General features: G+C 41.8%; 1 long non-coding RNA gene across 13 annotated transcripts in view; it reads left to right on the forward strand.

Annotated features, from left to right (window-relative positions):
• The window catches only part of LOC112977546, a 90786-nt gene that overhangs the window by 22539 nt on the left and 41960 nt on the right, over positions 1–26287 (forward strand). The window contains exons 3-5 of one of the 13 annotated variants that reach the window (XR_003257544.1): positions 3386–3518; positions 7575–7706; positions 15138–15305. The exons of 9 other annotated variants lie outside the window; for them this stretch is intronic. This is a non-coding gene — a long non-coding RNA (uncharacterized LOC112977546). The remainder of the gene's footprint in view (positions 1–3385; positions 3519–7574; positions 7707–15137; positions 15306–26287) is intronic. 3 more of the 13 variants (XR_003257547.1, XR_003257546.1, XR_003257549.1) reach the window with 3 other exon arrangements.

The raw sequence follows: 26287 nt of genomic DNA on the forward strand, positions 1-26287 counted from the left end.
TTCACTACCACTCCAGTTAGGAAGTGTTTTTATATTTGCACGTGCATAGTGGTTGTATCACTTGACTGGTCTGGTAGTATACAGAAAGTTACTACAGRTTTATAGCAGTGTTGTACGGACCAGCCTGGGCTACTCCACTGCCCCATCTCAGCAGGATCCTCTGCACTTTTTATGGGTAACATAATTAATCCTAGGGATAGCTGTTAGTGATGTAGCCCATAATTTTCCCTGAAGTATCTGTGGGAGAAGGTCTCTGGCTGTGCTAACTCACAAGCTAAGGTGAAGTGGAGCTTTGGGTGGAATCTTTCACGGACTGTGCAAAACTGATGTCCTGTGCCTCTATTCTCTGCTTTTTTGGCAAGGCAAGTTTATGATCCACCTGGCACAAGATTGACTGACAAGGCTGGCCTCCATAATCCCCTCACAGAAGGATGTCTTATCTTGAAGCTTGCTGGAAAGAGGCAAGGAAGGARGGAAAGGAAAGACTGAATCTTCTTCAGAATTGTGTCTCCCTCTAAACGAGGCTAGTGGGCTTGTGCATACAAGCAGTAAAGCCAAGGTATCCAGGGCTTTGAGGTGGTGAGGGAGTTAATGTAACAGGATTTCCAAATATTAAAGGCAAGTGCATTTTTGTAGGTTTTTTTTTTAAAAAAAAACCTATCTGTGGCATATTTTCATATCAAAATAACTATGATTTGTCTGTGTACCAGGGAAACTTATAGATGATCAAACTCTTTTCCCATCTCCCCTAAGATGGCCTCATAAAGACTGACTGCAGAAATCTTAAAGGAGGTTCTGTAACTGTATTTCTTTCCATTTGTCATTCTTTTCTCCTATTGCAGGATTCATGCTTTAAGAAAGGAAAGATTTAAAGGAAGCTCGGTGACAACAGAGTTGAGCTGAATGAGGATGTGTTTATATGGAGGGTGGAGGGAAACAGTGCTTACGCAGCAGGATATTTATCAGATATTCAACTTCAGCCTGGGAAGAGAATATGAATGATTTTGTTCTCCTGAAGGATCAGGGTATGCTAGTGGAATTGGAAGGGATGAGGACAATGTGTTTTTTGTATGTGAATATGTGCAATTTTGTTAGTTGGTCTTCTTTTTGGGGAGTTGGCAGTGGGCATGAAGGACAATGTGCTTTGCCAGTACAGTAGCCTTCTTTTCTGCTTACAGCTTTTAGGGAGGTAAGAAGAGAGTAGACTAGGTGGCTGTGCTGCTCTGTGGCTCCAGCCAAACTTGTCCTCTGCTTTCTGCTTTGCACAGAGATGAGTATCCTTCTGCCTCTGCTGATTGGTTAATGCCTCAGCAACATCCCAGCCTATTATTCTACTTTTCATCCTAGCAACAAGTTGTGAGCCAATTTCACGAAGACACCAAGTTTGATCTGATGACGGCAACATTCCCCAATGCATTGCAAGACGTGGGGCAAACAGTATGCATGATCCTGCCTTGAAGGTTGTAATGCAGCCTTGTAGTAGAATCTAGCAGGGATGTATTATTATAAATCCTTGTCATGTTTATTTCACTTTTCATTCACATTCCTTCCAATCTTCTGATTTTTAGCCTCGGGGCAGTCTCAGCTATATATCCAAAGATGCAGCTTTACACTGAATTAATGTGTATCTCTTTGCCAGTTAAGAAGTTAATAAAAAATGAGTAGGTGTCACTGTTTTGCTTACGGTGGGAATTTGATGATGCTCTGAACCAAGCACAACACGCTTCTAGAATCTTAACTAGTTTGATTGCACCATCGACACTGTTATTTCGACAGCCCTGCTCTCCAGCATCTTGCATAATTGGAAGCAGCAGCCAGCAGGTATCAGATGTCAGTATGAATTGTCTCCTGCTGCGTGAGCACTGACTATGAAATTGATTTGCTGTCTTTTTTACRCGGTTTTGTAATGAAAGTAACGTAAAGTCCCAAACGTACAAATTCTATATTTGTGTATATGCAGTTAAAATACATATATATATATATAAATTAGCAAGGGGAAAATATATCGACAGGAAAGCAGTATGGCACCAGCAGGCCCTGTTTCCTCACAGGCGGTTTTGGTGGCAGTTTTCCCTGTATTTCTGAAGAAGCTGAGCTAAACCAATAGCTGGAAACCAATTTTTTGGGGTACTTGTATGGAGCAAAAGCATAAAATAGGAGAAAGAAGAACTCTTCAGTGAGAGAATTTATATCTCTGTTATTTTAACCACTGGAGATAATGAGGAGAGAAAGACACTGTGGAAAACAAGCCTTCAACTTGGAGCAAATTTTTTCCCTGATTTGTCATCAGGATGATCAAAACTCCTAACACTAAAAAAACTGGCCTGAGTGAAGTCAATGGCAAATTTTCATTGACTTACTATAGCCAGGAAGCTGCCTGAGGACACATCTGAAAAAATGACTTTCAGTGTCTTCAAGATGCTGTCATATAGAATACTTTCATATATACCAATAAAGATAACATCTGTGGAACTGGGATCTTGACCGCTGATTTGAGGAACCATAAGGAAGGATTAGATCAGGGATAAACATGATGCCATCATCCCAAATCTTGAGAAAAGCCTTTGAGAATTCTTTAAGAATTGTTGACTTCGAGGTAATGACAGTAAAAACCATGGAGGCAAGCCTTCATGGGCACAGAACTGACATCTATTCTCAAGCAAGGTTAGAACTGGGTATGAAAAAAAGTGTTTATGGTCTTCTTCCTCCAGCTTGAGGCAATACTTGGCTTTGATACAGGAAGTCTTAATCAGTTCATTCTGAAATGGAATTATTCAAGGTTTTTCTAGGAACTAGTTGCAAYGAGTTGCCTTTCTAAGAAATCAGTGTCAAAAAACACTTCAGAAAAGTCAGATTGAGCATTAATTACTGAATTTAGCCTCCTTTTGGACAAGCGAGATGGGGAAAAACACTCACAACATCCGGTTCAGTGGGCCCAGATCCAGTGTTTGTGTTTTCACTCTGACACCCAGTTGCATAGCAATAAGGGGGAGCATAAGATAAAATAATCTATACATAGAATAGGTGGGGGCAATTATGTTGAACCTTTGACTGGAGGCCAGCTAGTCTGGTATTCTAATCTTGGTGCTGACACAAATCCAACCTTTGGCAGGTCGCTTAAAGTTTTTACCTTAATTTCAGAACTTCTGTTGATTAAGGACTGATTTGCAACTGTCTTGGGATTCATGGTTGTCAGAACACGATCCAACAGGCCATGTCATACAAAGCCAGACTGTGGATGTCCAGCACAACTGGGGGTCTGCTCCCTCGGGATAAGTGCAAGATAATTTATGGGGAGCTGGCCACTCCGCTCAGAGGGCAGTTTCCCCACAGCAGTGCTTTCTTTCCTGCAGGAGCATTGAAACTGGTTTGTCTCTGATCACAGGGGGAGATGGAGGTCAGTCATTCAAGCAGCCTGTCCTTGGCTTTCTCCCCACACAAGAAAGCACCAGCCAATGGTGCTTTGGCTCGGTGTGATGGATGGACTGTTTCCCTTCCTGGGTCACCTGCTATCCTAGGTAATAGCTTATTTGTCCTATTTCTGGGGCTAGATCTGATTTTCAACCTGAGCTCTACAGCAAGAATACAACCAGATGCTTACCCAGTCCAATAGGCTTTGGACCTTTCCCATGGAAGCAGTTTCCACTGGCTTTTAGCATTATGCTTTGACCCCAAGGGTGAGTTGTAATTCTACCTGGAAGAGGATGCTGTTATACTGATGGTCTCTGCAGCTCACTGCCCAGAGACATGTGGTAGAAGGAAATCCTCCCACCTCCACATTGAAGCACTGTGTGAGCGTAGGCTTGCTCAAATGCAGGAAACTGCTGATTCAGCCAGTGCCATTTGCCACTATGTTCTTCCACTCATTTTCTTGGGAAGTTTTCCTAAAGTGTGCAGGCCTCCAACAGCAAGCGGTGGAGGAGGCCTCATAGCACTTTTCTTCCTGCAACAGCAGAAATTATTTGTTGTGCTAGGGAAGTTGCTGCCTACCCCTCTGGCTGTCATTGAAATCAGGAGAGGAATAGGGACATGACCTAACACCATTTCCTGTCCTGTGTTAAGGAAGAAAAGTCCTCATTGTTTATTTAAAGGATTATTTTACTGGAGTCAATGAAATGTTTCATATTGATGTGCCTAGTAGTGGAAGGATTCCTACAAGAATGAAACACAAACTTGAATAAATTAAACAACAGTCTTCTGATAGCAGCTTATTTTATAATGCATTTAACAGATTCTTCTAAACTATGTCCTTCCAGCCTGTTTCCTTCCCTTCATTGTTGTGCTGCGAAGGCGAGTGAATAGTAATTCCAGTATTGCAGTAATAATAGTATTGCAGCTTCTATAAGGCGGGTCCCAATTTTCCCCATAACACATTGCTACCATTTTACAGTTCTTGCTTTCTTATTCCATTGGACTGCTCATGGGGATTCAGTAACCCACATTTTTTGATAGAAGTTGAATCCTGTTAAATATCTAAATCCAGTATGGTAGGTGTAAATCACCTCCAGAGGTGGCTCAGGAGGATCCCAATGTGCCTTCCCTCCCTTCTGTCAGATGACTCTAACAGTTTCTGCTCTTTTCTCCAGATTTATTTCTCTTAAAAAGAACAGACCAGTTTAGCTTGTTCAGCCTTCTACTCTTAGATCCTTTTAAAGAGAAATTTCAGTGGGATTAAGTCTGAGCAGCATGGTTAAATTCCTGTCTGCTTCTTGCTGAAAACTTACCCTTCAGCTATTGTTGTAGTAGCAGTAAAACTTTTGCAACTGCATGAATTTTTTGAATGTTTTACTGTTCCCTTTATAACAAAATTTGCAGCATGCGCATTTGATGTCAAGTTCCTCTTGTGAGCATTTGATTTTTAGTGACATGAATATGACACAGACGGACATGAGAACCAGGCTGTCAACTCAGTCTCTCAGTGCCCTTTTGTTTATGTCTGTGACCTGGTCACATAGTGCAAAGAGTTTCCTGCTGAACTACATGCAGCTGCCTGGCTGAAAAGCATGTGAGAGAGCTTTATTTGTCCTGCTTGCAGCCTGAGATCTTCTTGGAACCGGCTCCCAGATCCCTGCCGGGGTTGTGGTCTATGATATCACTGCTCAGCCTTCCCAAGGATCCTGGCCTGTCTGGAATCTGTGGTCAGGGATCTGCAGTGTATTACAGCATGTATTTCAGCATACTGCTCCAAATAAACTATCCCAATAAGGCTCAGGGCTCTCTGGAACTTCACAGCAGCACCACTAATTTTTGTCAAGGAAAACAAATGCAAAGGAAGTGTTGCGAACACGAACAGAGGCTTGACTGGTTTATGTCTTTTTCTTTAACACATTTTTTTCTCCTTTGTAATTTCTCTCTCTCTGTGAATGGCTTATGCTGTCGGGCAAACTGTTCAGGTCAGTTTTCTCATTTTTTGCTGGTATTAAGTATCTAAGGATACATTGTGATCCATATGCTTCCCAAGACGGCTGTACCACATTGCATCCCACCCACAGCATACTAGACATAAAATGTGTGGTCAGAAGGAGTAGGAAATGTTTGGGTCATGCAAAGATCAGCAGTTCTGGGGCCTTGGCAGGATTTTGCAAGTAAGTGAAATGCAGCATTGCCTTGCAGCTGCCCAGTACGACTCTCAGGTGCCAAAATGGCAAAGTATTCAGTTAGTGCAGTTGTTTCTTAATTGGTCTGTGAAGAGTTGCATTTCCTTCAGTTAAATCTCTACTACGGGTGTCTGAAAGCATACGCTGTGGTCCAGGCCCTCACCATGTTAGGTGAGCAGAATCACAGTCCCTGGTATAAACAGCTTATGAAGTCYCAGGACAAGATGAGAATACAGATACAAAACCAGGGAGACGACAAGCTGACAATCAGGACACTCAAGTAGCACAGCCTTTTGGGCACTGATTTCCTGATTCTTTTCAGCCATGCAAGGTTTTTGCTTATACTGCTCATTTTGCACTCTGATTTTGGAGGATCCACTGAACAGGAGCAAAACAGAGCTCCTGGGGATACAGTAGTAGTAGGAATAGGTTTTCCCTCTCAACTTTAGGCAACTTTTGGGCTACACTAGTCATCCTGCCCACTCACAGATGGGACACAGGCAAGCTTACGCTGGATGCTTGTAAAAAACTTGAGTTAGATGAGGTGGATTCCACTGCCAAGATCTAACCTTTCAGACRTCTTTTTGGCCTAAGACCTTACAGTCTTAAACAACATAAATCTCTCCTCTGTCATGCTTGCATGCAGATTCCATGAAGTAAGGTTATACTAACCACCCCACATTTTGTATGTATTATTATTTGTTCGATTAATATCTCAAACGTGTGATAGCTTATAAATAAATTAAATAAACCTTAATAATCAAATAACCTACACATTTATCAATAGCCTTAATTGGAGTGATGTAATTTTCCTGTATGTTTAACTGTTTCACATATCTATTTTCTTTTTACTAGGGAGTTTGGGGTTTGCACCTCATAATTGCCCAACGGGATGTATTCCAACAGGATGTATTCCTCCCTTTACTATCTCCTGAGGTGTGGAACATCATTCTCATGTCTTCAATTTTCTAACATCCTTATTTCTACACTAGCTAGTGATCACATGAGAAAGCAATACTAGGAAACCATTTGGTGTATTTTTAGCTGTGCTCAGGCTGAAGTAGCAATGAGAAGGGAGGAGTGCCAGCCACATGTGACCAACCAGCTGTCCGTGGCCCACATTTTGGAAATCATTGATTCAAGTGACTGGCAATAGGTTATGGAAAGTTTCCCTTTCAGCTTGCTATATTGAATTGATCCAAACTAAATATGATAGGAAGGTCGTCTTTGCTATAAACAGCTTACAGCATGTGAGCAGTCTTCATTTAGTTTCTTTGCCTTTGCTTGTTAATGAATGAGAAATATTTTAATTGGAAGTGAGTTTCTTTTGTGCTGCTTTAGCTACAGGAGCAGCTGACACACTGCTGCTAGAGTAGAGATGCTGGGTGGCTGCTCTGTGCTTCTTCCCCGCTCTTGGGTGCTTGGTCATACCGTGGTAAGTGCTGTGATCGTGTCTTGCATAGTGTGGAGTGAAGAAACCATGAAGGTGGACTAGCTCCCTAAATCTTAATGTGACACCATGTAAAAAAAGGTCACATTAAACGTGAGCAAAGGCAAGTGATTCTTCCTTTTTCTCCAGGCCACTGTCAYGCACAACTGCTGGCAGTGACTCCCAGCTCACCTCCTTCCCCATCTTCTTAACCCRTGAGTATTTTAGGAGTCAATAACTCCTTGTCATCTGGCACCTATTGCTATATATGCATCAAAGGCAGCAGCTTGCTAGAGGTTTGCATGCTTCTGGGGTTATTTAACTGTACCTGTAAGTAGAACTTGCATTCCTTGTATGTCACCCATCTGTGAAATCCCCTGCCCCAATTTCAGCCAAGCTTTCCAAATCATGACTTCGGCTTGCTTTATCACAAGCCCAGCTACCCACCCCACTCTCTTCCCTGTCCCGAATGGGAAGAGACTATGTCTTTAATGTGTGTTGCCTGGCTTTTAATGGTTTTTAATTTGTTTTCTCTTGCTGGCCCTCAGTTTGGATCTCTGCAGGTAGACTGTCTCTGATCACAGCAGGGAGCTGGGGAAGGATCTTTCCAGGACCTAGCATATGCACAAGGTGGGATGAAGAAAGGCTTGTACATGCTGTGCCCCCAAATCCGGAGACAGGTAATCAGCCAGGTCTGCTTGGGGGAATGAGGCCCCATACTCCAGCTGAAATGGGGAAGCAGCCAGAACAGCCTTGGTGGGCACCCTGCAGGGGCCACCCAGTCCCAGTGTTAGATTTGCACATCCTCAATTCTTTGACAAACACCCTGCTCTATATTGCCTCCCCTAGGAGGTAACAGGCACTAAGTGGTAGCTGTGATAAATGTTGAAGGACTGAGTTCTTTTGTGTTTTGACTGGAGCTCTAGATTACAAAGAAACGCCCCCAGCAAAAATATTTTGATCTCAAAGGAGATTATTTTATTTTTTTAGGATGCATTTTGTAAATCACTCAGGTGATAGCAAATATATGTATTTAGATGGCAAATTCATGTTGCACCATTGGTTTCAAGGAAATCTGACTGTGCTTGTGGATTTTGGACTGTTTACCTTTAAGCACAGTGAGTTTTTTGAAGAAGTGTGAAGTAGCCAGCTCATCCCCATGAGATGTATTCTGCTGAATGAAAATACCTATGCAGAGACAGAGCTAGAAACAGGAGGAGTGAGGGGTGTGAACTCCTTCCTTCATCTCAGGTGACGGTGTCTCCTTTCCCAACCCTGCACCAGTGCCTGGGACACTGTGATAAGCACTGATGAGGTGCTTTTCAGTCTTGGCACYCCACGTTTTGCACTAGCTCCCAGAAAGCTGGCTAGCTCTTGTGAGGAGGGACAGTCACAGCCTTCACTAGGTGGGACTCAGGGCAAGGTCCTGTTTGGGACAGGGAAGGGCCAGGAAAGACGTAGCATTCCCATGCCTTCCCCTGCCTGGCACCCTGGTGCGGCAGGGTGTACGGCTGTGCCGCTCCAGTTCCTACCCCCGACATCCCTCCCCTGCCATCCCAGCTGCCCATCCCCAGTGCCCTTCCCCAGACCTCCCCTGCCTCCCAGCACAGCTCTCACTTCTCCCCCTGGCACCTGTGCCGTTTATTTAGGTTCAGCACCATCTGAGTTTTCTGCTTTGCTGATTTGTTTTCTTTCAGACTGCAACCTCCTTTGACAGAGGCAGACCATTATAACATGCCTCTCTTCTCTTTCCTTTTTTTTTCCCCCCTGTTTTCTGCCAATGGTCAGGTTTGAACTGACATTGGCTAGTTGTAGGTGAGGTTCAAAGGCATTAAGTATTGTCTGAACATCCCCTTGAGCAACCAGCTCAAGTGAAAATGAGTAGTCTAGAAAACCTCTGTGACTGCACAGAGTAATCCACTTTATGGGTGAACTCCTAGCGTTGGCAGACTTCTCATATAATACAGGCTTTTCCACGTTTTAGCTTGAAATCCTGCATCCTGTGATAAAGTACAGGCATACAAACTTTTCTGGTATGTTTTTAATACATCATGCAAGTTTTCAGGCTGAAATATGGAAAATTGCCCCACCTCACCCTTTTCTTCACAACTGCCTGGATTGGCTTAGAACTGCTTACCTTGGACTGCAAGCAGAGAGGGGTTATAATGAGTCAAGAGGTAAGGTGGGGTATGTGAATGGTAAATGGGGAGCTGCGCATAGGAAAAGTGCTGAGGTAGTGTGGTGGCAACATCCCATATTTTAAAAATGGTGATTTTAAGGATATTGCTTCCAGTTTTATTTCCCCAAAAAGTAATGGTTGTCATACAGTAGCTTCTGGGTGTGTTAAGTGATCAAGACTGAAATGTGGAGGGATGGAGGAGAACCATAGCCACAATTTGATCATCACACAGAAAAATAAATTGTTAAGATGACTAATTTTACCAAAAACATCTCCAAGCGTTTGTTGGTACACTCATCTCTAGGATCCACCTAGGTAAATGCCGCCAAGTCTGGTACACGCATCCCACACTGACCCACGTGAAATCTCTAAGAAATCTTTGTGAGCATGTGGATTTTAAAGTCTTTGGGTATTTAAACAGTGATGGGCTTCTCAGCTGTAATTATGGAGGAGAGAGTATGCTGCTTGAGCCAGGGTTCAGATCTTAACCTGCTTAATTCAGCATCAGCTTGAATGAGACTCTGCTAATTAACAGCAGTTGAGGATCCGGCCTTTTTTAAAGGAACTTGGAGTAAAGGGAAATGATGGGCAGTGGCTTAGAATTCACAATACCCAGCTCCTGTGTGTTTTCAGTATGCAGTACTCATAAGCCATCACCTGATGAATATAGCCTGAAGTGATGCAGGCAACTTATTGTAATTTTTTGCTGTGCTCTGTTTGGATTTATTTCCTAGTCAGTCAGGTGGGACACCCTGTAGATTAAGACTTAGCACACATATTTTGAATCTGTAGACTAGTACTTGAGGTGAAATAGGAATTGCTTTATGTTTCAGAGTAGTAATGGCCTGAATTGCCAGAAATAACCATAATAACAAACTGCTTGTTTCCTGAGTCAGGCACATAGTGCAAACAGCTCGGTGCACCAATGCTCTCCCTGCTTTTTAATGAAAATAACAGTGATGGGAAGTTGTCCAAGAAGAGTTTGTTCCCTTGGCTTGTCTGATATTCTTTTTAAAACTGTCTGCTGCTATGAGGAAATATAATTACATAGCCCTTTAAAATGTGTGGGTCTTTAAAAGAGAGGAGTGGATGGGTAGTATGTGAGCATGGAGCTAGCGACAGCACGTAAGCAAACCAAAAAGCATACACACAGTGAAATTTTTGTTTTCTGGGAAGTCTTTGGTGACTCTCCTGGTTTTATTAGAACCATTATATAGAATTAGACTTCCAAGCTGACAGTTCCTCTCTTGCTTGAGTGTCTCATACATCCTTCCCTCCTGTGTCCACCTTTTTGTAAGCTGGTTTATCCTGTCACTTGCTTCACTAGGACTTTTCTGCATGATCTTTTCAGATTAGCAGTATGGTTGGGTTTGGAGAAGCATGCCAACCTTTTGAAGAAGACTTCACATCAGAGGATTTCATTGCATTCTTTTTAGGAGTTCTTGCCTTATAAGAAATTTCTCTCTGACTCTGTTGCTTTCCTTTCTTCCCAGGACCTTTAGAATTCCTGTCTTGTATCATGTGTTTGCTGTGAGACTTCCCTCTCTGAACCATTAAAATGTCTATAGCAGTCTGCTTAAAAAGCAAAAGGATCATAAAGGAACTAAAAACATACACATGCAGGCATCCAGGCTTGCATCTCTGCTGTCAAATAAAGGTCTTAAAATTGTGGCAGCAGTGGTGGCGATTATAACGTAGATATGTGAGGTCAGATGTATTTATCACTGCTTGGTAATTGCACTATTTCAAAGCACTACCTGATCCTAGCAAAAGGAGGCCAGACCTATTTGTGTTCTCTAAACTTGTATAGACTTGTTCAGACCACATTTTGGGATTCAGGGATTCATTTGGGATTCATGTTTTTTATCATCTTGATATAAAAATTTCTTCCTGCCTTGTGGTGGACTACGTCAACAAAGATGTTGGCATAAGTCTGATTCCCTGCGAGTGTGAGTTCATATTACACAAACACATAGCACAGGCACTAATGACAAAAGTTGCAGTTTGCATCGACTGCGACCATTGCGGCTGTCTCTGAGGGACTGAGGAACAGAGGAATGAACTATCTCATCAGCCGTCCAGTCAGTCATTACCAGTCAGCTGCTGCTTATGATGAAACCGGTCTCTGGGGGATTTCATTCTGCATGGTTGGCAATCTGGTATGTGTGACTGTCTGGGCACTGCAGCCCTATCCCACATTTGAGGAGGCAGGCCTTTTGTTCTGTATCAGGCTTCACTTAGTTTGGCATCTGTTGATTTGTGTTGTCTGCTCGACCATTTGTTGTATTAGTGAGCTTTCTTCTAATCACAGTCCCTAAGCAGTCTGTCCCCTTGTGACAATTTTTGTTTTAAAAGTTAGAGGTAGATGTGTGCTAGGCGTGAGCTGCTGAACCTCCTCTTGTAGGAGGGGTCAAGATATTTACACACATGAGAGAGAGACAAGCTACCAGGATTTGTTTCTGATTAACTGTTTGGTCACACTAGAGTTTCTAAGCATCAGGGCATGCCAGTGGAGAAAAGCAGAAGCTGTGTGTAATCCATCCTTCCACTGCTTCACAAGCAGCACAGCTGATGGACAGAGGAGAGTGGTACCGATTAGATCCGCAGCAGTGATTCACAGCCTGGATTATAGTTTCTGCAATTTGCTCAAGTTTGTACAACCCAAATCTCAGATAACATTAGGATTTACATTTTCCATGAAACGCTGTCTTGAGAATGTATTGATTTGTGCTGCATCAGATTTCTTAAGAGTTAGAGAAAGCCAAAAGGAGAATTTTACATTTTTCCTGCTGACTTATAAAAAACAGGATTATACAACTTCATATCTAGCATTGCATAACCTTCAGTGTCCAGCCTTTGAAAGTCACTTATGAATTACAATTTTTTAAACCGTYTTCAAGCAATTGAAACCTCTCTTTAAATACCTTGAAGGAAACCATTAGTCTGTTCCTGCCACCTTAGCCACAACAAGGTGCAGAGTGAGGAAGAGGGGAAAGGAAGTAGGAGGTTAGTGCAATTCACCCTTTCCATCCAGCATTGCCTTACTTCTGCCTCAGACCAATCCAGAACCCAGTGAAGTTTATTCATTAACTTCCTTGGGTTTTTTGATAATCAGGCCCTAACTTCAAAAGCTGCTGTCTTTAATATCAGTGAGCTACCTACAGAGGGGAGGGTACTTGGGTTTTTTTTTTGGGGGGGGGGAGTAGGGAAAGGAAATGGACTATACTTTCATATACTGAATGGACTTTCATATACTATCTATACTTTCATATACTTCATATATATGTACTTTCATATACTGAATGAACTATACTTTCAAATTAAATTATTTCTGGAAAAACTAATTGCTTTTCCAGAGAAATTCAATGAAACTTCAATCAAAATGCTCAAATTATGATATTAAGCCATTAAAAGACTGTAATATTAAGGCACCTGCTCAAATGTACCCAACTTTCAGAGAAGCTGAACCTTTGTATTTCCCAAGAAACACAGTTCTGAAATAGCAAAATCCCTGGGCAACATGAGTGCTCCTGAAAATCAGATCACTGTTCGTTATATGCCTACTTTAGTCATTGGAGTTTGGCCTCAGATTTGACATGTGTGTGGAAATGAGTGGGGAGGGGGAAGTTGAGTTTTTTTTTTTTTTAACTTCTCAGCTGCTTTGCTTAGAAGTCACAGACTGCTCTTTGTAAAAGTGCAGCTGTGGCTAGTCCATCACACAGTATTTTATTTTAGGATAAGACAAGCACTGAGGCAACGTAGCTTCTGTTGTTACTTGTCTGTCATCCTATGTTAGCAGAATTCAATGCATGCAGTGTTCACCAAGGAGATGTGGCTTTAGAGCTGCATATGTAGATGAAGGTGCCTCAGATGTGTTGTACTGAAAAGTTCAGAGCCAAGAGCATGCAGCAGTTACTTTTTTTCCCCTTGGAATCCGTAAAATTCGATGAGGCACTACTGACCCAATAGTCTCAAAGGAAGTAATAGCCTTTGCCACAGTGGGTCACTCCATGATGCAATGGGAGGAGACATCTTCAAAGTGCTGTGCCATGAGCTACGCAATCTAAAATGTCAACTTGAAACATGTCCAAGCATTACTCAAGGAATAACTGTAGAGCTGAATGCTCAGGTGCTGGAGGTGCTTGGATATTTGAAGAGTATGGCAGGTCAGTAAAATGAATTTAGACATGTCTGAGAAAATAATGGAAATTGTGGAAAATGAGCTATTGAGAGATTTGATTCAATTTGTAGTGAAGGAGAAGGAAATTACCTAATTGTTTCAATGCACTAGAAGAAAAATGTACTTCTTTGTAGGGAGAACTCTTTTCTTGGTGTGATGCTGCTGTTAAAGCCTGAGTCTCTCTCTGAGGTGGAGGGATCCCATGGGTCTGGGGATGAATGCTTTTTCCACTCGCTTTCCTTTTTGCCTTCCTTTACAAAGGACAGTGGTGTGTGGGCTCTTGTGTACATGGGATATAACTACATGGGAATCTAGACTGTAGGTAATTGGCTAAATAACAAGGGGATGTGGTGATTATGTGGAAGGAGGAAACAAAAAGACATTAAATTCTTTAAATTCTCTTATCCCTTTTTCTCTTTATTTAAAGTGATCCTGAGAGATTCAAAACCCGGTAGATATGTTTTTTCAGGCAATTGACATAGGCTTTGCAAATAGGAGAGCAAATTACAAAGTAGAAATGATACATGTAGTTTTTAATGCCAAGTAATTGACAAGTCACAGTTGCTAAATATTCTGAATGAACAATTTGTAAACTGATAYGTATAAAATCTGTTTGAACAAACAATTCCTAAGGCAATTAGGAACACAGGAACAAATTCATAGTGATAGTGACCAGTTTGTGGATGATTTCTTTAAATAAAGAAAGTGAAGTTGATTTAAAGAGAAAACAACCATCCTATAGTGAATTTTTCACTCATAAGTATTTCTGAGATGTGTGTCTTTTCTCCTCCTGTAGCTTTCTAAGCCTTCATTCATGAGTCACAGGCGATATGATGAAACAAGGGATTTGAATGAAAAAAAAATTCCTCCATCTTTTTTAAATAGCCTTTTCATCACTTCTTCTGTGCTTCCAGCTTTTTCCCAACACCAAAACAGGATAGGAAAAATATATATAGACTATACACCTAATAGTATCATGCGCAGTTGTTTGTTGGCACCAAACATTCACATTATTCATGCTGTTATTTTTGAAGCAGTTACTGAGCTGGAGCTCCTTTTTAAACTATTTTTCATCAGCAAAATGTACTTTTGGGGGATGCGTTTTGGATGGCTTGCTTTTTACACAAAGGTTTCTCGTCAGTAGGTATTTTTAAAAATTATATGTGTGTGTGGTTTTTATTCTTTGTCAAAGTATCTTTTTTCCACAGAATGCTGACAGTAACTTGGTTTGCAGTTGTCTTTTTATACATCTTCTAACTGCATTTCTTTCGTAATGATGTGCTGTGTATGCCGTGCACAGATCTGAAAATACAACAATACAATAAATTAGAGAAGGATGATGATTGATTTAAGAGACCCATTATTTTTACCACAGCTCTGCTAGTGGAATACCAGGACTGCAGTTTTTAACCAGACATTCCACTGCTATCAGTGTCTTTTAGATAAGCTTTAAATAACAACTGGAAAAACACTCTGGACAGCTTTATGAAGATAATAACAGCAATTAAATTGTGATTCTTTGGGGAGAAACCCTTAGCAAATCACTGATGCAAATTTCTAAGTGAGATCTCCTCAGTCAGATACACAGAGGCAAAGAAACATGTCATGGGGGTGGGATTAATACTGCCCTTGTTGGGTTGCAGCTGGAGTTGCGTCCCAGCAGGTGGCCACGATTTGTGCTGCATGCCCAGGCTCCACATGTCTGTCAGACCCCCATGCTCCTGCCCTCCTCTCACTCCATCTTTCTGACAGCTGGACAGAGCAGACTCCTTGTTTCCCCATCCGCCGTATAGCTCCTGTCATTGACACCAGGCTCGGGAGAGGAAGGTCACCGGAGAAAATGGAGCCACAGAATACGGCAACTGTTGAAAGGCTGCGAGGAGCCTCATTCCCACTTGTACACAAAGATCGCTATTTATGGTAAATACATTGAGTGATGGCCTTGAGATGGGCAATAATCCATGTGTGAGGGGCATTTTTGGGTGGGAGGAGGAGGAATGCCTCCATCTCTTCCGCAAGACAAATAGCAGGAGCCTTCCCCAGTTGCAGCGTATCCTATCTCGGAGACTGTAGGAGCATAAACATCTTTTCTCTTTTATACAATTTCTTTCTTTCAAGGATCSATCGCATGTCAAATACCTAATAACATCACACTATAATGGTCCACCATCAATTTTGTAGAGGGTTATGCTGAACATAATGCATTAGAGACTCCAGGTTTTTGGTGCTGGGAGTCTGCAATGGGATGCGTAGCCTTGCAGAAGGCTTCCTCCACACAGCCCATGAGGATGGGCACTCACTGATTTAGCTACAGTGGTTAAAGATTTCATTCTCTCTTTTTTTTCTCTTCGYTCTTCAGAAGATTACCTCTGCTAAGGGCTAACAGTAGTAAATATATGGCAAACCCTCACTGGTCACAGGGCATAGCCTGACACATTAGTGCAGAAAGGTGGGYTGGCACTAACTGATATGCTGGACCATAAGCTGAGGAGGAGACAGATGCCTTGCTGTCCTGCCCCTGCTGTTGCAGTGGTTTTCTCTGGAAAAAGATTGCTATAGACAGCAGGGGTTACTTACCTCCTAAAGCAACCCTTGGACTGACAGAGGCTTGTTTCTGCCCTGGATTGACAATTTTGATGGTCTTACCTACCTACAGTTGAGTACTTAAAGCTGTCCCTCAGGGACAGACAAGGCCTATCACTTGTTTTTTAGGACAGTAGTGAAAGGGGGCTCACCATCTATGTAATCCCCTGAGTCTCTCTGTTCTAGATGCAGAACAAGACCCGAGTTCAATCCCCATTTCTTTGTAAGGACATTCAAGTGTGTGTCTTGCAGGCAAAAGCTGATGGCCTGTTTGTTAGGGCAAGCCCAGGGTAGGAGCATGTTCCACCCCAATAGATATTAATATATTAACTGGCATATTAATTGAGACAAATACTATAACTCAGTCAGCAGGCCACTTGGCTGGGGAAAATCCATGGGTCCAGACAGCTTTCTGACAGATGTCAGTTGGTAGTTAATTGACTGCTAGAACTTCAACATAAAGTAAGTAACAGAGATGTGAAAGGATCCCTGACTTTTCCTGCACTAGACACTACTAGGCCTGTAAAAACATGAAAAAAAGATCCAGCTACAGTCTAGTTTCTGAGTCTCATAATGACTGTGAATGCTGAGATACAGAGCTGTGAAACTGTGGGTCAGTGAACCAGAAAAGCTTTGGCAGGGAAGGAGGGGAGGACATCAGGGTTGGAGTGGGAATAACCAACAAGCATGAATAGCTGTTCCTGGTGGATACGCTTGCTTATGTGCTTGCTTCATTTATATTCCCTCCATACCTAGCTGAGTGCTCATTGACTTCATGGTGGCCTCCCAAATGTTCTGAGAGTTGTCCCATTACTAGCTTCCTCCGGGAATAAATAAAAGTGAGCAGTTAACTTGGAGCTGTGGCTATCTGAAGACTGCTACTTTTGTGGGAAATAAACTCAGCATTATGCATGTGGACAGTGAGCCAGCAGTTAAGCCAAACTGAGGAATAATGGTGCCTTTAGAGCTTTTTTCCAAATGCCTGCCATTAGAGTTTTAAGTTCTGAAAGGAGCTTATTGCTTTCAGGGAGGACTGTTTTACTACAAGAAAATTGGAAAGGGAAGGAAGAAAGAAGAGAGGAGGGGACAGGGAAAAAAGGAGTGCTGTATTGTATAAAAACAATCAGGACTTAGTGGAAAGTGGAATTGGTTACTAATGATCTGTGGCTAAGAAAGTATTAAACAAATTCAGACTCCAGCCTCTGTGATGATAATACTCAGTGGGTGACAGGAATGCAACACGAATGTCAGTGAAGCAGGAAAGAGCTATAGCCCTGCCGTAGCATGGTGTGCCTATTGCCCTGGCCTCACCGCTCAGTCAGACCTTGACTTCCTAATGCCCATGGAGTATCAGCAATGCAGACCTATAGTGACAATCATAACAATACTTTCTTGGCTGCTTCTCTCGAACCCTCCCTCCTTCCCCCCCCGCCCCCAAAATCCAGCACATTTCTGTCTAATATCTATTAGTTCCCCTCAGAGTCATGTTGAGAATTCATTTGAAACAGGGTTGTAAGGAGCCTTTTCTGCAGTAGGGAAGAGTAATTGTTATCACTGCAGGAATTGTTGGATAAAATCCTATGGCCTGTGTTATATGGGAGGTCAAGCTACATGAATATTGTAACAGTCCTTGCTGGCCTTAAAATCTATGTCATCGTCTGCTTCAGCAGGGCTGACTTATAGTCTATAGGTTGTAACGTAAGGTTGTTTTTTTGGTGAAATACTGATGTTTGACTCTTTCTGCTTCCCAGTACCTGTGATATTTTTATTTATGCCACTTGGAAGAGTTCATCTTATGCATGGTATTTATTCAAAGTACTTTAGTTTTTTGTTTTGTTTTGTTTTAAATATTTGCAATGCCAGGTGCTTTTAGTGTGGCCACAGCCTGTCAGGGCAGAGAGCAAATGACTTGGTTCTTTGCTCCCCACTTCTCTGGGCTAGTTTCTTCCTTGCCCTCTAAGCCCACTTGGCCTGTACAGCCCTTCAAAGAAGTGGGTCCTGAGAGTGTCCTTGACCTATTCAGGTGTCCCTGAATCACTGACTCCTGCTGCTGGTAACAGTCCAGTGGGAAGAGCCACCGTTCTGGGCTCATGGTATTCCCAACATGCAAATGTGTCAGGCAGCAGTGGGGAAGGTAAAGGCAAAGCTGTTTCCTTTTCCAGTTCTGCAGTGGGCATGGCTGCCCCAGTGCAGGAAGGATGTAGGACTGGGGCTAGTTGCAAGATCTGGTTCATGTTATTGTGTCAGCTACAGGATCCCTAGGAAAGGGAAAAGCTTGTTAGTGAGTCCCTATCACAATTTGCACAGTGATATGTTGCCAGATAGATGGGTTTTGTGTCAAAGCCTAAATCCAGTCCGAGAAACTGAAGAAATTTGGAGCAATCACTGTCTTTCTGTCCAAGCATATGTCCAGGGCTCAGCTCAGTGAGGCTCTGATGTTTGCTGTGTATAAAGAGTAAAGAGAAAAAGAATACAGGGATTAGGTATCTAGGCTCCATTTGGGGCCTCTCACTTCATTACTTTGCTAGAATATTTTCTAGTTTGATGACTTCGATCACAGGCTTCTTTGTTTATTTGCTCYGCTACTAAACTGTGATTTCTCAGATCGCTCCCTGTTGGCCCTTTCATAATTCTCAGCTTCCCTAATAACCTTAATTTTCTGTCCCAATTTTCTTCTTCAGTGTTAACACCTGCTATTTTCTATTTCTTTGTAAGCTGAAAACTGTTATGGTGGGGCTCTGTTTAGTAGAGTGGTTATGGTGAGCTGAAATATCCTAATCAAATCCTGTGCTCATATGGAGCTTAGACACCAAGGAAATTTAAAAGAGGTGTAAAATAGTTTTCTATTCAAACAATGAAAAATCATTTGTCTTGACTAGTGTTGTATAGGAAGTTCAACAGAAACAAATAGTGTGGTCATTTCAGTCAGACTGCAGCTCTTGATCTTGCTTGTATACCTGCATTATTAGGGAAGGAAAGGAAGAATCCATATACACACATTTTTTTTTATGCGGAGAAGAATGCAAGTATGTGAAGCAGTGGACCTATTTCTCACTAATCAGGAAAGCACTGTCGCTGAGAAATCTCTTCTTCATGCTGTCTTAGATATAGGGCACCTAGTTATGCTAGTCCTCATGATCAGACCAGCAGGACTGCCAAAGAAAAATATCCATTTTTCTTTGATAGACCTCAATGTGTTTTGCATTGCAGATAAAACCAGCCTCTACTTATGTACCTCACTTGGTTTCTGCCTAGAATCATAACCTAATCTTGATCTCATTTGCCTCTGTGTAAATACAGTGAAAATTGTCTGACAGTTACAGGTATAGCCCAAGTTACACTGAGGGTGCATATAGTCAAAATTATATTCAGTCCCAAGACTGAATTCTGCATCAATATTAACTTTGACATAACTTTAGTGGTGTGACTCTTGATCTGCATCAGTGGATGTGAGGGGAAATTTGGCCTTTTCTTTGGAGAGTTCTCCCAGTCTTCAAAAGTCCAGGAACATGGGGCACCTGGTACCTCTTCTGTTGCTGGTTCTGAGTCTGGGAAACTCACCTCAAGGTAGATCATCTAGCTAGGGACTGGACCTGGAGTGGACTCCATGTTCCTGTTGTGTTGGATGAGACCTGGCAGACATTTTCCATATCAGCTTCCATAATAAAAGGTTGATATGGGAAATTGGATTGCAGATGATAATGCAAGAAAAGACATGATGAAAGTAGTCTCTGGACAGAATGAAAGCAGAAGGCAGTCTCCATGTAGGCAGCTTGGAAATGGCTATCCTAAGAAGCAATGGCAGCCAAGGTTATGTACCAACACTTGTATTACACATGCCTATTCCTCATTTTCGCAGTTCAATCATTGATGTTTGTGCATTGCTTGCAATACAAGATTTTATACCTTGTTGTCTTAGTAGTTGTTTCGACCATTGGCCACTCCCAGTCTAAACTGAGATGACTTCTTGGAGACCAGTCTCAGTAAGATGGTTTTGAATTTGTGGAAAGTTGGAACAGGAGGCTAAGGACTGGTCTAGTCCTGTTTTCAGGTGAAATTCCCTATTAGRAACTGACTCTGAAGTCTGACATTCATATGTCTTAGGCTGAATGTACACAAATAATTATTTGTATCAATAGCTCCAACAAGTCCAAGTCAAAGACTCTGGCCCTGATGAGGTAGGTAGATACTGAACAACATGAAATCCTTGCTTCAGAGAACAAACAGTTTAGATATTGAACAATATGTGCCAAGCAAGACAGATGGACAAGAATATTGCCTTTCTGCATAAAAAGCTAAATTGAGTCAGACCAAGGGCCCTTCAGCCCAGGATCCTCTCTCCTGTGATAGACATGAGCAGATGTCCAAGAAAGAGTAAGAATAGAGCAAGCATACGTAATACTTCTCCCTAATGCTCTCCTAGCCTTCATTTACTTCCAGCTTAGAGAATTTCCTGATCTTTTTGAACTCTATTTAGTAATGGATGTCTCTTCCAACAATTTGTCTGTTCTCTTCTTGAATCCACATCATTCTTGTATGTAAAACTTCCTTTGACAAGGAGCTCCACAGGCTGACTAAGTCTTGTGTGAAGGACCACCTCTTTCTGTTTGCTTTGAATCTAGCTCCCATTAGCTTCATTTGACAGTCTCTAGTTCTTGTAGTGGAATAGACAGTGAAAAGTCAATTCCTATCCACCTACTCCATATCATTCATGACTTTGTAAAACTCTACAAACCATTCCATGCTTTGACTATCATAGTTGATCTTTCACTGAGATTTTTCCACCTCCAGTGTGTCCTTTTTGAGATGAAGGGACCCAAACTGAGTAAATATTCAAGCTGAAGATGAACAGAGTATTAATTATGTTTTTGTTTTGCACCCTATTCCTAGGATTTGAATTGCTTTCTTGACTGCTGTTGAGCACTAAGCTGGCACTTTCATGAAGCTGTGTATCATAACTTCACGCTCTCACTCCTGAATGGTAATTGTCAGCTCAGAACCCATCATTTTATATGTGAAGCTAGGATTTTTTTGCTCCATGCATCACTTTATACTTTCTGAAATTGAATTGTGTCTGTTGCTTAGGCTCCTAGTTACTTAGATTTGTAAGGTCTTCTGCAGGTCTTCACAGCTGGTCCTCATTCTTCCTCCCTTGAAAAATTTCATATTATCAGCAAACTTTGATATTGCACTGCTCAACCACCTTTCCAGGTCATTCATGAATATGTTAAACAGCACAGCTCTCAGAACAGACCCCAGCAGAATTGCACTGTGAAGAATACTTGTTCACATTGCAAGGACAGGTCATTTACTATACCTTCTGTTTCCTATCTTTTGCCCAATTATCTGTCCCAGTCAGGTCTTATCCCATGGCTGCTAAGTTTCTTTAGAAACAACTAGCAAGATGCTTTGTCAAAAGCATTTTGAAAATCCAGCTGGACTTCGCTTGACTGGCTCGTCCTACCAACATGCTTGTCAACCCCTTCAAAGAACTCTAATGGATTTTACAAGACTGACTTTCCCTTTACAGAAGCGACATTGGCTCTTACAAGTAGATTGCATTTAGCCAGGCATCTTGGATAAATACTGTCCTTTATTTTAGCGTCTACAAATTTGTGCACTAGAGATATTAGCTTGCGGGCCTATAGCTCTCTGGATCCTCCCTGGTGTCACATTTGCTAGCCTTCAGTATTCATGGTGTCCAAGAAGTTAAAGTGGAAGGTCACATACCCCTGTTAGTACTTCAGCTATTTCCTCCTTTGGTTCTCTCAGAACTCTTGACTAAATGCCATTTAGTCTGAACAATTGATTAGTGTTCATGCGCGATACGGTAGCCTCTTCCACTGTTACTTCTGTTTCAGATAGATCCTCTACAGCAGTGCCTTCAATAAAGGCTTCCAGTGTGGAATTCCCCTCAGTTTCTTCTACACTGAGCACTGAAGCAAGGATTACTTCTGCTTTTCTGCAACAGCCTTTCCCTCTCTGGGTACTCAGCCTGGTTGTCAGTGGACTGTACAGACTGCCTGGAAGGCTTTTTGCTCTGATGTACTGGAAGAAGAATTTAGTACTACTTTTGATTGCTTCAACCAGCTGTTCCTCAAACTCTTTTTTTGGCCTGCCTAATTATATTTTTACATTTAATCTCCCAGAGTTTATGATCCTTTTTATTTTCTTCATTTGGATACAGCTTCTGCTTTTTGAATGATGCCTTCTCAGTTCTAATAACCACTTTTACTTCCCAAATCTTTAGCTCACTGCTCCACCACACCCACTTCTTTTAATTGTTTCTCAAGCTTTTCCTAAAACAGAGCATGCACTGAAGCTATGCTTTCAGTAGGGTGTTCTTCAGTAGCCTCTGTACTGCCTGTAAGGATTTCATTCTGTTAGCTACCCCTTCTAGTTTCTTTTTAACAAGCTTCCTTATTTTCACATACTTCCACTTCTCAAAGTTTAGCATATCTGTGGTAGAGTTTTGACCTTTACTGCTCCAGTGCGGATATTGGATCTAAGTACATTATGGTCACTGTTACTGAATGGTGCTTTTCCTGTGAGATTTTGAACCAGATCCTGCGTATTACTTAGTATCACAGTGGCAAGTACTTTGGGAGCCTAAGGTGAACAGAATTTAATGTAAAAAGGAGACAACTCAAGTACTCAGAGCAGTATCAATACAATTGATTTAAAAACAATATGGGGGAGGTAGGTTTAAGAAGTTATTTTAGAGTAGTAAACAGTTAGGGAATTTATCACAGACCATTGAGAGAGGTTAGTGTGGAGATGGACTGACTGAGGCTAATATCACTGGAAGAACAGAGCTGGGGTCAGCTGGGAGATACATAGACAGTGAGATGGAGTGACTGCAGGCAGTAACAAGAACAAACAGAAGAGAGAAAATGTTGGATCAGGAAGATAACTTTGTTAGCAGTACTTAGAATGGATTTGAAGGAGGTTCAAGGAACATTACTGGTTCCAGGGTGAGGCATGAGGAGATAATATGGCTTTTCTTCACACTAACTCTTCTATGCAAATGTTTCCTCTGTGCAAACTGGGCCAATGTCCTGAATGCATTTGGACAACTGGGCCCCTATCTGAATCAGTTCATATATTTTAATCAGATTCAGACCTTATAAAACTTTAACCTGAATGCATTCAGTTGTGATAGGAATTACAGATTAGAAGTTGCAAGTGGGACTGATGGTCTTGAAAAAATACCAGAGTGCTGCAATACTACAAGAATACATGTACCATACTGCCTAGAGGATCCTCCAGTAAAAGGAAAATTAGTAGAAAAAGCTCAGTTCAAAAATGCTAACAGAAGGCTAATCCTTTAACTAATTAGAGTGCTGCAGATGAACCTTTCTTATGCAAAGGAAGTGGGTAATTTTGTGTTACTATTTTGCACGCGTGGGTTTTATTCACCGAGGAAATGTAATCATCTATCTGCCTAGGTAGTGCTTTTCTCCCTGCACCCCAGCCCCTGGCTTAGGAATGAATGTGTGTAGAATGAATGTGTGTGGTAGTAACTATACTCTTTTTCCCTGATTTATTTGGTCCCATACATGCTGAGTACATCAGGCATCTGTTTACGGGTGCCTTTCTGGGAAACTGTGGACTAGTGGAGTATTGAACTTGGTATAATACGGATCTCTCAATAAATAAAAAATCTCCTACTAAATCTTGCTTTATAAAGGCTGAGAAGAGAGATCTGTAGCATTCCACCTGTGTATGAATCGATTTCAATCAGCCTTTAGGAGGTTTCAGGCTGCGTTAGCTGTAGGATGGCATAGTGCAGCAGCAAAACTTCCCTCACCTCTCTTATTGACAGTTTTGTTATGAAACATGGAATATTTAGATTGAGGAGATTCATCCCAGTACCGCAGACACACAGCTTTGTTATCTTTGCTTCAAGCCTATTGTAATACTCTCCATAAACACACCAGTTTCCCAATCACAAGCAACAGTGCACCAGCTTCTCTGGATAAGCCTTTTGTGGAAACAAATTAGATCCCTAAAAAAAATAAAATTTGGTTTTCTGCCTTTTTTCATAGCTTTTTCTCTTTTTTTAGGAAAATGGGCCAACTTTCTCATTTCAGAATACTCTGACTCAGATATGGGCAAGGTGAGAGGTTAACGGCCTCGTTGTTAATGAGAGAGGCAGCCTCTGATTCTTACACTAATTGAAGCATTTACATTTTTCAGCAGAAATAAAATGCAAAACTAACACATTCCTTGGAGATTTATAACCCTGCGATGGATTCTCCTATCCTCTCTCCCTTAATTATCCCAAATTATCTGAAGTCTCATGAAGAAGAAAGAAATTAATATTAATATTCCATTTAGAATATACTCTAAAATGCAGTAGAAAATGGAAGCAATAATAATGATAAAGAGGGTAGCTGAGATGATTTGGAATATATAATCTTTCTTCTCTTCWTTGCAGCTTCCTTATACTAGAATAAGCCAGGAAAAGTCTGTCTTGCATTCATTTAATAGAGCAATTTTTGTGCTGCATTGACTTTCAGTATTTAAGTAAAAGCTTGGTAAAATATTGCTCTGTTAGATGCAATATTTTGGCTTCCTGCCTTGATCAGAAGAAAAATAAGGGTAAAAGAAATTGGATAGCTTGTTCACAAGTGTGTTTGTACATAGCGGGGCAAATAGACAGGTAAGGCTCATTACTGGAGAGTAGACAGGAAAAATAGCAAGAAGAAAAGAGCAGGCATATACTGGAGATGAAATGAAGCAGAAGTTATAGGTTATGCTGAAAGGAAGGAAGGAGTTACAGTTATCTGCAGAGCAAACAGTGAGGTCAAATTAATCAGAAGCTGCAAATGTTCAATCCATATATAAGGTACATAGGACAAGGAAGAGGGGCTGCCTGCACGAAAGAGACTGTGACAGAAAGGTGCAACAGGAGAGGGTGTGAGGAAGAAGGAAGAATGTGTCTTCATTTGGATGATGAGACCTATGAGCATGGTAAATCCTTTTAGCCGCTGCTTAACTGCTGATGGTGTGTTGAAGGTTTGTAACTGGTCTTTACTACTCAGGGATGGGTCCTAGTTCCTGCTCCAGATTCCTTGCTTCCAACTTTAGGGCGTTGCCTTTGGGTTCCCAGTGCCTTGGAAGTTGATAGTTGTATGGTATGAGTAGAGGTGAGGCTTAGTTTTGTTTTAGAAGTGGCCTAAGGTGGAAAAAACCTTGCGAGAACAATCCTCGGTATTGGAGTGCCGTCCACTCTGAACTCGTGTGTAAGCCTAAATTCAGCTTCAAACTGGAAGGCAAGTTATCAGTCAGTCCCATAACCACTTCTTCATCTTGTTCTGTGTAAATTTGTTCGGTATTTGCATTAACAGACACTCACTGAGTGGAGCCAGTGACTTTCAAAGGACCCGTCCATCACCTGCGAGCACGTTGGTTTACATCTGCCTTGCCATTACACTCTCTGCTGTATTTACCAGTATGTTATCCCATGAAAGTTATGTTTGATTTCTCATGCAAGTTTTTGTGATAAAGATGTAAGATTGTAAAGGCAGAAAGGATCTAGACTAACTCTCTACTCTCTTATTTTTCTAAACCCTTTCTTTTTCACTATCTTGTAACAACTTTGGCAGGTTGCTGTAAGGGTGGAAGACACCAACCAAAGTGAAGCCCATCTGCAAAGCTGTTGCATACGGCATCACATATTGGGCTTGAGAACGGATTGTGGGAGAAAAGCCTGTCTTATTAAAGAAAATCAACAAAGAATATTAAAAAGGGTGACAACAGACTTGAGATCAGCTGTGAATTAGAGAAGGCGTTTTGCTGTTGCTCTTTAGCTTGAAAATAGCCTTTACTGTTTTTGTAACACTTTGCCTGCTCTGCTTTGTTTGCTCAGCTTTCAGAGACTGAAGGCGTGTTTGTGAGGAGAGTTGAGAAATGCAGCTACACTTGGATCTGGCAATAGAAAGGAGTTGGGACTGCTCAGTGTCCCATATAGTTGGGGGCCTATGGTGCACAGGAGCAGGTGTACCTACTATCCCAGGTGACCTTACTGCAGTGCTATCTCCAGGTCACAGGAGGATGTCGTGGACGGGCTGGGTGCAGGCGCCGCAGCACCACGCATCGCTGTGCTGCACATGCAGTGGAGCTCACCCCTGTATTGCACGTAGAGCACGCAGCACATGTGCAGAGTTGTACCCAACAAAGTGCTGTACAGGACTGTAAGCTGGCACAACTGCCTCGCTGTACGTGGATATTCTGGTTTATTGTATGCTGCTACAGTTGCAGTGGAGCTAGGGGGTGTTGTGGGTCGGATGCTTTGGGTTTATTTTTAGTGTGGA

The sequence above is a fragment of the Apteryx rowi genome, unplaced genomic scaffold, assembly GCF_003343035.1.
Source record: "Apteryx rowi isolate R43461 unplaced genomic scaffold, aptRow1 scaffold_842, whole genome shotgun sequence".
In the NCBI taxonomy this organism is placed as follows: Eukaryota; Metazoa; Chordata; class Aves; order Apterygiformes; family Apterygidae; genus Apteryx; species Apteryx rowi.